We start from the raw sequence: 12,769 nt of genomic DNA, 5'->3' as shown, positions 1-12,769 counted from the left end.
AAACAAAAACAAAAACAACATAATAAGTAAATACTGCATTACTTTTGTTAGTTTTTTTCTATAAATTCAGGATTACTATTTATGCAAATATTGAATTATTGGCAAGTAAGAGAAGTTTCGTAGCTTCCTTTCTAACTCTACTTTCTAACTCATACTTCATGTTTCTTAAATTACATTGGGTAAATAGTGAACATTAATAGAAGTAATAATATATGTTCTTATGTCTTTGCTGACTTAAGTGTAAATGCCTTAAGTGTTCCAAAATGTTACTCTAAACTAATATTTGTATTTTATTTTGATAGTTGATGGGAATTTAATTTTTTGAGTCGTTTTGTTAATCTATTGAGATTATTATATTTTTTCTGTCCATTAGTACAGTGTCTACACTAATAGCTATCTTTAAGAATTAATCTTCATACAGTATTATTGTAAGAATAAACTATTTGGCAATAAGAGAAATAGGCAGACAGGAAGAAAGAGAAAGAGTTTTAAGAAGTTCCTAACTTGAATTTTCAACAGGATTTTCATATGCACATACTATCCATGCTTCATATATTGCATTTTGTGTACTAAACTTTTCTTGTTTTTTTATTTAATAAGGTTATTCTCACCTAATAATTTGATTTAGGTAGATTCATTTTACTTTTCATTTTCTGTTTGCTACTAATTCTTTACGGTTAAAGATTGGAGTCAAATTTTCCCAAATTTTTTAGTAAAAAATGAAAGCTGTGGGAAGTAATACTTCGTTTCAAACTTCTCCTCATGGTGTCGGGATGGCTACTTCAGCTCCAATATTACACCTTCACAGAACTGTATGTAAGACTAGAAGGCAGTAATAACAAAAATAGAAGAGAAGAGTTTGTTTTGGCAAGTCTCTGATTTTCAGAATTTCTTTATCAGACTTGACTTTATAGCTAATTAGCCAGAAATATTCCTCATGCCCACTCCTACATGTTTTAGAGAGAAAGATGAATAGAATAATTGCAGTGATTTGGACCAATTAGAATGCATGTCTGGAAGTTGTGAAAGGAGCCTAGTTTCCTTGAGATCTAACAACTGCTGTCTGCTTTCTGAACAGATCAGACTCTAGGCAGGAGTGAAAAAGAAATGGCTGTTTACTGAGTAAAATCAATGTCTCACATATTCAGTATTAACATTTAATAAATGCACCTTAGTTAATAAATTAATCTCTAAATATTGACTCTTTTTAGCATCCAAGCATTTTGTTTGTATTTCTTTTCTATTTTCAATATTGTTGATTTTTATTGATTTGCGTGGGATAATGATATTTCTAGCCATGATATTTAAGACTGTGTGTTATTTTTTCTCAGTACTTAGAATGTTTTACTACCTTTTGCTGGTACTTTTTTTTTTTTTTTTTCTTGCTAATAAGAACTTTAGACAGACTAAAGGCAATTTGTTTATGGGTAATCTAAATTTGCCCCTTATATTTTAATTTCTAAATTTTCTATCTTAATTAGATATTCACCCTAATGTGTCACAGAGATTTGTTTTAATTCATCTTGCTTGGATTTTAGTTTCATTTTTAACATGAGAACTTTAATTCTGAAAAACTCTCAGCCATCACAACACTAAATATTAATTCTTGAAAACTCAAATATATTTTCTGCAATTACTGTTAGATATTATTTACACTATTTAGTGAGCCAGTCGATATTTTATTTATTTTAATTCCCTTTCACTTTTTTTGTTTTTCTGTGCTTTAATGTAAATTCTTAAGTTTTATAAATTACTTTTTGTCCTTTTTAAACTTTAATGATTTTGTTTTTAATTTACAATGTTTGTATTTCTACACTGTGTCATTTTACTTTTGACATATTTCTGCCTATGTTTTCCTTACAGCTTTTTTCTTTTTTATGAATATTTTTCACTTATTTGTATCAATGAAGAGCTGGAAATACATCTTTTAAAATTTGTTATGTTTTATTATTTTTATTTGTAATGGGAGCATTTTTTCTATTATTTAGTTTTTGTTGTTATGTTTTTAGCATTTTCTTCTCCAAGTTTTTGAAAGTGAGTTTGCTGATTCACTTTGAGTTAGTTTATATCCATTGCATTTCTAGCAGTTTTCAGATTTTCATCCAGTCCCCATACACCCAGGACAGAATCTCCTTTTATATTGGGAGTTTGGACTTCTACCATGGTTAATAATAGGACTATAACTGTCTTAGTCTGCTTTGTGTGGCTATAACAGAATACTCCTGACATCATAATCACAATGGAGAAATATGTGTGTGTGTGTGTGTGTGTGTGTGTGTGTGTATTTCTTATGGTTCTGGAGGATGGGAAGTCTAGTATCAAGATGTCAGCGTTGGTGAGGGCCTTTTTGCTTTTTGTTGCATTATCCTAGGGCAAAAGGCTGAGGGAGAAAAGAGTGTGAAAAAGGGGCAACAGGAAAAGGGGATAAATTCATCCTCTTATCAGGAAACCAGTTCCATGATAACTAATTCACTCTCATGATAATGGCATGATTCCATTCATAAGAGCAGAGCCCTAATGACCTAATCACCTCCTAAAAGTCCTACCTCTCAACAACGTTGCATTGAGAATTAAGTTTCCAATACATTAATTTTGAATGATACATTCAAACGTAGCAATAACAGCTCAGGCAGTAATTAGAAGTGTGCCATCATTTGGCTGTTGTGTTTGAGACTCTGTCTCTCTTTTCCTAAACCTGCTGGTTCATTTAATCTGTAGCTTTAGGTCTCATTTTATCAGACTTTTTTATAGGTCCTGTTTAAAAACAGGACTTCTGTATGTCTCCTGTATAGCTCCTGACTATGACTTCTGCCTCTTTTGTAGACTTTTTATTATTTCTTTTAGAAGACAAGTATCTAATTATCTTTACCTACTTGTGTACTCACAGAGCTATAAATCTAGCACTTCCAGCAGCTCACGTCTGATGTTTTTCCTGATTCCTTGTATGTACAAATGTTTATCCTTGTGTGTGTGTGTGTGTGTGTTTGAAGTTAGAAAGAAGGTGAAAAATCAAGTATTAACTTTAAAAGTCTATTATTCTAATGTATTAGTAGTTTTCCTTTCTACTCACCAAAGCGGTAAAGAAAAAGGAAATGGAAAAAGAGTTGATATATTATATAACTACAAATAAAATAATTCTGTAAAAACCAGAGTTTTTTAGGTATAAGTATTGAAAAGGAGGTTTGAGGAATGAATAAGCAGTTGTTGGCAGAATAGAATTTTGGAATTACAGTTTTTGTTTTTCTATATTTAATGCCTTCTTTAATGAGCATTTATTATTCAGTAAGACTGAATAACATGCCATGCAATGCATATAAGCCATTTATAAAAGAAAGGCTCAATGCAGAACATAATAACAGACTTACAGTAAACAAGAACAGGTTAACAAGATTGAATGAAAACTAAAAGCTAAATCCCATATGTATTCAGGCAAGAGTAGATAAATCTTCAGTTCTCAAACATCCCACTCTTGTGCTTTTAAAACTCTAAACTATTATGAAATACACGGTACTAGGAGATACTCATTATCTACACAATAATAGCCTTAGGCAAACCTACCTTTGTATTCCTCTTGCATTTTCAAAATTGGGAATATTGAATCTGCAGTGGCTGCCTCTTCCCTTTATTTCATGAAAATGGAATAGAGAGTTAATTCTGGTGGCTTTAAAATATTTAGTTTATGTGAACGTATGTAAATTCATGTTTTGTGCTTGAAACATTATAGATTATGAAGTTAATATTCAAAATTAAACATTTGCAAAGTAATATAACTAATGGCCTTTTTCTGAAAAGCTTTGAGAATTATAAAAGGTATGCACTGTGTTTTGTTCTAAATTCCCTTGCCAAAATGCCTAGCTCTTTGCATGTACTTGTTTTGCCTTATTTTAGCAATGAAAAATATTAGAAAGAATATTGAAGAGAGAATGAAGGTGTTCCCATTTGAGATTTCAGTTCAAAGGCTTGCATCTTTTATTACTCTCTTTCACTTCACCTTCACTGCTTTAATCTGACTGGGAAAGTTGTTAGCTAGAATATCCTTTTTGAAAGGACAAACTTAATCAAGGATTAATTATAGATTGCTAGAGTATGTATAAAATATTTTAATAAAACTCAAAAAGTAGAACATTTTCTCTTGTGTTCATTTTGCACAATATTGTCTTGCTATTTGTTTTTAAAGTTGCACCATCCTGAAAGTAAACTGAAATATATAACTTTAAAAGAAAATGTAACATTAGTAGAATATATACTTTAACAGTTTACAGCACTGCTTTATATGATATATACATTTTTTAAAAATTTCATGGGTGTAGCTAGTTTTGTTAGACCAAAATTAAATTTCACAAATCTTTATTGGAGCTAATGTATAAAGACATTGCACCTAACACATTAACTTTCCCCCCTTCCCTCTTGAGATTTCATCAAAATGACAATAAATGAACAGAGCAAATATAAACCATTAGTAGCAAAATCAGCACAAAGCCAACAGTGGACAATGGATTTCCAGATCTGAGGAAGATAAACATTATTAAAGTGTGTTGTCAAATGTAAGCAGAAATAACCCAAGCAGTGAGTGAGGAAGTCAATGGGTCCTGGAGTGGCCGGGCGCAGTGGCTTAAGCCTGTAATTCCAGCACTTTGGGAGGCCGAGACGGGTGGATCACGAGGTCAGGAGATCGAGACCATCCTGGCTAACACGGTGAAACCCCGTCTCTACTAAAAAAAAAATACAGAACTGAACAATGACATCACTTGGACTCGGGAAGGGAAACATCACACATCGGGGCCTATCATGGGGAGGGGGGGAAGGGGGGAGGAATTGCATTGGGAGTTATACCTGATATAAATGATGAATTGATGGGTGCTGACCAGTTGATGGGTGCAGCACACCAACATGGCACAAGTATACATATGTAACAAACCTGCACGTTATGCACATGTACCCTAGAACTTAAAACATAATAATAATAATAAAAAAATACAAAAAGCTAGCCGGGCGAGGTGGCGGGAGCCTGTAGTCCCAGCTACTCGGGAGGCTGAGGCAGGAGAATGGCCTGAACCCGGGAGGCGGAGCTTTCAGTGAGCTGAGATCCGGCCACTGCACTCCAGCCTGTGCGATAGAGCGAGATTTCGTCTCAAAACAAAACAAAACAAAACAAAACAAACAAAAAAACAATCGGTCCTGGAAATACTTTGAAGTCTAAGCTGGAGAAACTGTGGAGGAAGGTAGAGAGAGAGGGTAAATAAGAGAAAAATAGGAGCGGAAAAGGAATGAATTCAGAGAATGTTGTTTTTTTTAACACACAACTGATTCTTCAGCCTCCATGAATAGTGCAGGCAATCTAGGGTCTAACCACAGGGGGAACTAATCAGTGCTAGCCTGCACTGGGCAATCAAATAAGGTATACTAACAGTGGTAAATAAGTTGATTGTAAATTGTGAACTTTCACAATTATGGCTACCATATTAATACATTACACGAAATAAAGCCTTTCTAAATTCACCGCTTTTCTGTCACATTCTTTTCAGGTGCACACTTTATTCAAATATCTGGTTATTTAGTCCTTGCAAAGTGTTTCTTTATAGCTTTTTAAAAAATCATTCATCCAGGAAATTTTGGAAACATATTGGAGAAAGGCCACATTGGCAGAACAGGTTGAAATGAACAGAAAAAAAAAAAAGGGAAATTGAGAGACAACATCGCCTAAACAATTTATATAAAAAACTTTGAAAAAATATGTCCAAATATCATTCTATTTAAACCAAATTAGAACAGAATGTCATTCATACTTCTTCCCTAGCCTCTCCATTGATTGACCAGTGGCCTAGGGATATTACAGTTGTGATGTGAGAGATGAAGTCTAAACACAGCTCATCAATTTCACTTAACTGCTTAGGCTAAATTTCACCAAGCACAGCGAATAAGATTGTTGACTCTATCAGGCCTGCTGTGGTGGGTCAGTGGAGAGGCAGACGTTTTTCTGATACACTTTTCTTTATTTTGCATTATCTCTTTTTCCTTACAATATATTTATCGAACGCCTAAAAGTATTGTCCTAGATTAGCCTCTCTTCAAAGAATGCAGAGTGGAACAATAGGGGAAATATGCTATGCTCATGAGACTCTTCTTATTTTATTTTTTAACCATCAATCTTTGGAGACCGTGTTGTGAAGTTGGGGTACAATCATTGCAAAGTCATATGGTACTATTTGAGTGAATAAGCCAACAGCATATTTAAAGTTATACATTTGGGCAGAAATGTTGTGTGCATTGTATATATCTTATGCCAAGAGACTCAATCCTGTACCTACTACCTAAATGTTTGTATTATTTAACTCTGCCCTCCAAGATGAGTTCATTATTCTGGACTATGAAGGTGACCAAGAAAAAAACATGCTTTAAAGGTATAAAGTCAACTCTATTCTCTCTTTTGAGAATTTAAACTAAGAGATTTAGAAATGAGGAGTTGAGTAAATGGGGCAATATTACTTGTAGGATACTGGTGGAATGAAGCTCTGCAAAGGTCTCCAGAGGAAACTTAATTCTCTCCCTCTTTTGGCTAAGTTTCTGTAGTTTGGCTGTAATTTGATGAATTCTTACAACTTTTGTTCACTTACCTCTCCATTCAAGTTTATCTGAGCTGATTCTGTTCTATACTACCAGATGTGTCTGGTAAAATGCCATTCAGACAAAAATAGGTCAAAACAAGAAAACAAAAACTAAACGAAAGCAAACTATAAACTGTTCACAATATTAATGCAATTCCAGAGGTTATGTGTCATACTTTGCAGATAAAAATTATATACTACTGTTTCCAGAATCTAATACTTAAGATTCCACTTATATAAGCATAAACAGTCCCAAATCCAGTTTACTTACTGCTGTGTTTCCCATTTATTATGCTTCATAAATGAACCATAAATCTCGGTTTATGCTAGGAGCTTCAACGTACTCATGAGTGTCTTCTTCGTTAGCAAAGTCCAGCTCAATACTCTTCCATTGTGATAGTTGAGGCTGAAAGAAACTTTCTCCTCTAAAGTAATTTATCTTGGTGTACTAGGTACGGTATGTAGATATTAAAGTGAATTCCCCTGATCTTTCAGCCATCATGAGTTTTAAGATGGTATGTCGCCTCAATGGTAGCAATTAATCCAGAACAGGTTGACTCTGTGTTTAGTATTGCGCTTAATGATAAGTCAAACTGGATAGGACTCTTTTATTTAAAACCCTTCTTTAATCTTTTGCCTGTCCTTTTCTGTAATGCCAATGTTGGCAAAGATCTGTGCTACAGGGATGCTAGGTAACTCGTTGTACTGCTGGTGGAGCTACACACAAATATGGTAGTAAAAAAGTTTCTTTAATAGAAGTACAGGCAGTAAAGGTAACATGCATAGGATGAATCTTTACCAAAAGGTCATATTCAGTGGGTGGTGTTAGAAACTAGCTTTCTCTGCTTAGAATGCCACAAATGAGGCCTCAGTCCTTGGCTGAAGAATATTTTCTTTCTTTGTCTGATTTTATTCACTAAATGTAATGATTGTATGTTTCATGAATGTTATGTGACAACAGTTTATTCCTCTTTATTGTTAAGTAGTATTCCACTGTATGTGCTGCACTTTTTCTCTCCCTCTTTTGGCTAAGTTTCTGTAGTTTGGCTGTAATTTGATGAATTCTTAAGTTTCTACTCATCTGCTGATAGACTTTGGTTTGTTTCCAGTTGTTGGCTATTACAAATAAACCTGTATCTATCACACAAGTTTTTGTATAGATGTACATTTTTATTTCTCTCGGGTAAATACCTAAAGGAAAATAGCTGATTACTCTGCTAAGTGCCTATTCAATTGACAAACCATCTCATAGTGATTGTCCTATTTTACATTTCCACGAGCAGGGGATGATAGCTGTAGCTACTCACATATTTGCCAAAAATGGATTGGTCAGTCTTTTGAATTTTAGCTATTCTAATTGATGTGCTTTAATTATTTTTAAAATTTACACTCAGCAGTAAGTTTCAAGATACTACTTCAGGAAGAATTACTGACAAGAAACTTTGACATGCGTAGGAATTAATGGCCTGCCCACTACCTCTCCAATTTTTGTTGCAAAAGATCAACTGGAGTCACTTCAGCTGGAGTGAAAGGGACTTGCAACTATGGGGAAGGTGCAACAACAATTCTATCTCACCTCTGAGATCAGAAGTAGCAATTAGAACATAAATCCCTGATACTAGGAAGACAAGGTTCTTATTGCCTACTCTGCCTCCCACAGCTGTGTAAGTTGCTCCAGGAACACATGGACCACTGCCTCTCACAGGGTTGAGAGAGGGAGATAGGTAGTTTCTCCTATGCTATGAGATAATATGGACTGACATTAACTGCAGTTTATAATCCAAGCCCTCCCTTGAAATTTGCAAGTCTTCAATAGACTCCAGAATCTAAAAAGTTACAACAGACAGATTCTGCCAATGCAGCTGGCTAGGTGGGAAGAGACATTCCTAATGCTTCCTACTTGGCCACCTTCCCCAAATTCTAGAGCATATTGAATAGTAAAGTTCTATTTATGCATCTTTAATCTTAAATATGTAAATAAAAATTAAGGTTCTTGCAAAGAGAGCAGCTGGGAGAAATCAACAGGAAAATATCCAATAAGTGACCAAGATTTAATCAGAGAAATGTGCTTAGTATGAATGATTAAGAACTAGAGGAATGTATTCAAAATGATTCTGAGCAGAGAGACAATAGTGATTTCCACTCAAGAGCAATTTCATAGCCATGATGGAGAAATACGAAAATGCTTTATATATCGTGAACAGTTTAAAAGAAGCTATACTCATATGCAATCCTGCAAGGGGAAGTATTACGTACTAAGTTATTAAGAACACATAGCAAAGGAAAGGAGAACCTGACCCTCAGCCTTGAAAATAAAACTTCCCATAAGTAGGAAGGTAGTTAGTTGAATTGCCTGTGGTATTCCTATTCTGGACCACACTGGGGATTCTTGGACAATGTTTCATGGATTGTCCTTGGTCAGGCTTAGACCAAAAGCAAATAAAGTGTAGGGGCCAAGGGAAAACGTTTTTATCCTCTGAAGTTTTCATGAAAAATAAACATACGAATGGCAGATTAATAGAAGAAATGGCATACAAATTTATTAGCATGCACGTGGGAAAATCACAAAGTGGTTGTTCAATATCCGTACTGATGCTTATGTACCTTTATTCTTGGGGAAAAGAATATAGGGAAATGTGGATGATTTTAAGGGGACAGTATAGTAAAGGATTATTAAAATAATTCAATGGACTTAAAGAACATATGATGAACCAGGACAATACTTGTGGGGCACAGAGAGCAGACAGCGACTAGTGACAAAAATTTGTCCAAGTTTGTTGATAGTCTTCAGTCTAATCTGCAACATGAGTTCAACTAATAAAAACTCAAGGAAGAGACAAGAGGTAACTGTTCTCTTCTTTGGCAGTTTCAGACTTTAGGTAGATAAGAAAACTTCCAGGAAAAACTTCATCCTGTGCTTTGGGAGAGATAATGGATTGAGAGACAGGAATGGTGGAGAGTAGGTCAGACAGACCTTGAGGGTCTTCCGTTTAGCTTGTCAAAGTGCCGCATTTTGAGTATCCATGTCTGTGTCCCAACACTAGCTGTTCTGAAATTACTGCTTCCTTTAATTATATTTTTTCTTTTTTTTCCCAGGCTTGAGAAGCCGTACTTTCTACAGGTGATTACCACTAAGCTCTAAAATAAGAATAGTGATACACATAGTGCTAATTTTGCTAGTCAAAATTTCTTGCCCATATGTAACTACAGAAAGAAATTGAAAAATAAATGATTCTCCCATGTCATATAATATCTAAGAAGTGGCAAAGGAAGAATCTAGAGATTACTTAAATACTAATTTTTGAGAACAATTAAGATAAATCACACTGTTAAAAGCAAATTTAACTTTTGTTAATCTGGAATGAATGTGACAGAAATTAGATACATTGGTTTATTATATCCTCTTTGTTCCCATTACATAAAGGTTTAATATATGTTGATTGGAAGACATATGAATAGCTTAGTTCTACAAATAATTTTTTTTTTTTAAACAATAGTAAGATGGTTTCAACTTGTTTTAGGATAAGATAAACAAGCCCCTTGTGGAATGATGTGAACAAGATTTCTAGGAATATAAAATATTTCAAACTAATTGGAAACAAAGCATCAGGACCTTACTAATTTGATTGCTAAGACACGAGTGTGGGATCAAAGAAGTAAAATGTGAACAGTACTACTCAATACAAGTAGCTTAATTTAGAAAAAGATAATAACCAAAAAAGAATATTTATCACTGGCAGCTTGTGTTTAGTATTTCATTTACAGTGTTCCTTGTATTTAAATCTCCTCCATTACTTACACTTAAAAGCCTTCTTCATGCTGTCATCACCTTTCATTTCCTCCCGATTGTTAAGAAATATGTGACTGAGATAACCGCATCATATCCCACAAATGCTGTGGTGTGTTAAACTGAGACAGCAATATTCAGCAGTGCACTGATGCTGACACAGATTTTACTAAGAACAATTTCACCTGGGGATAACTCTCCTCACCTAGCTATCGAGGCCAGCATTACTGAAATATAGACAGCAACAATGCAATTATTAAGAGTTCAACCATAATCCCCTCTCAGAGTCCCATAGAGGTAAATGTTCGAGTGTTTCAAGGACATTTTAGAGAGTTTCAATTTACCTGTGACAGGTAAATTGTAGTTAAAGGAAACCAGTTATATACACTTCTACCATGGGAAAGACGGATGAGCCACTTCAGAATGTGTTTCACTCAGCTCATGGTTTACGATGATCTTAATTTTATTATGTAAGAAAAGCATCACAATTTAATGAATGCCAGCTACATATTTTAACATATTCCCAGCCACAAATACCATCTATCACATTTGAGATTGTGCTTGGAGTCTCCCAACTTTCTTTTGGCTTTTGATTTCAAAATATTTCCTAGCAAGTGAACTACTCCATGATCTATTTTCAATTGTTGCAACAGCAAAAAAAATTATAACGTATGTAGATGATGTCAGACATATAGTAATGTACTTGCATCTAACATTACATTCTTATTTCAATAGCATTTATGTTATGTAAATACGTGGCATTAAGGGAGTTGGTTATATTTTGACTCCTTTTTACATCTCCCCATCCCTTTTCCCTTCAATCCTATGATTTCAGAAAATAGAACAAATCAAAGCATCAGTTTCAAATATTTTTTTAATTCCAGTAAAAAATAATTGAATACTTTTCCCCCTCTTATATAGGTATAATTTTAATAGAAGTTTATTAGTCCGTATATGAAGAAAAATGTTTTTAGCAAAATTTCAAATAAACTAAGCCTAGAGAAAACACTTTTAAATATGTTAAAATACTTTTTATATTTTTTTTCAATTTTATTATTATTATTAATTTTTTTCATAGAGACAGGATTGTCCTATATTGTCCAGGTTCATATCGAACTCCTGGGCTGAACCAATTCTCCTGTCTCAGCCTCCCAAAGTCAATTTAATCTTTTAGTAAATATTTTTCTTTAAACTTAAAAATAAAATTTATCCAAAAATTATAGTGTCTGTGACATTAATACTACATAAGTAATTTTCTACAATGTCTGTGACATTAATACTACATAAAGTAATTTTCTACAAGTATTCAAGATAAGAAAGTACAATGAAAGTATGTAGCTTTATTTCCTTGGCAGTGAGACACATTTTAAATAAACTATATGCAAGTCACTATAACAGATATGGTGGAGATTTCAATTCAATTCAACAAAAAATACTATCTCTTACATTCCAGGTATTTTGTAAGCCGGAAGCAAATGATGAATTATACCTAAGAACATCACACAAAAAGTTAACAGTCTTACTGGGGATACAAATAATTAACAAAGTAATGGAAATGCAGTCTGGTAACTCCAGTAATGGAGGGGTGCTCAACTTAGGTTAAGTAAGGAAATATTCCCAGAATACTGGATATTAAGATTGGGTGTGTCTGAAACAGCTTTTTTCTATAAGGTGCTTATAGTATAGATGTAATTATAGTATAGATATAGTATAGATATAATTCACTCATTTCCCAAAAATGCCTTTTAAATCACTTTATCACTTTTACAATGTTGTATATATTATATATTTTAATAAAGCTGTAGAAATAAATTCCTTTTCTGTGGCCAAAATACTAAAGTTCAAACTAATAGCATCTATGAAAAAACATTCAAATATAATTGCAAGATTAAATATTGTATGAATAGTAATACATTTTTGTGTGAGTATATTTGAAAGAATTCATTTTAAACTGTATTCTCCAAAACTAATAATATTTTTGATGTTTTATAAAAGAAGATCTAATAGAGTGAAATTTGAACACAAGAGTGAGCTAAACATAGTGAGATTTGAAATAACATCTGGATGATATGAAATATTTATTTATAAGGCAAAATTTAATCAAAAAAATTTTAAAAAGGTTGAAAAAATATTTCAAGCATAGAATGCATGTGGAAATGAAAGAGTATACGTGTATTTTTGTTGTTGTTGTTGTAGTTGGCATACTACAATTAGGTATAAATTATAATCTGAATTTGCACATGTTAGTAAAGCAGCAAACCTAACAAGCACTATAACACATGGAGGGAAAAGTTCTAAACACTTTCAGCATTATAAAAAGTACACGGTACTTAAATAGTATTAACATTTTAATAAGATTGAAATACTTTTTTAAAAC

This window comes from Colobus angolensis, unplaced genomic scaffold, assembly GCF_000951035.1.
Source record: "Colobus angolensis palliatus isolate OR3802 unplaced genomic scaffold, Cang.pa_1.0 Scaffold132, whole genome shotgun sequence".
Classification (NCBI taxonomy): Eukaryota; Metazoa; Chordata; class Mammalia; order Primates; family Cercopithecidae; genus Colobus; species Colobus angolensis.
This window is presented reverse-complemented; position numbering follows the sequence as displayed.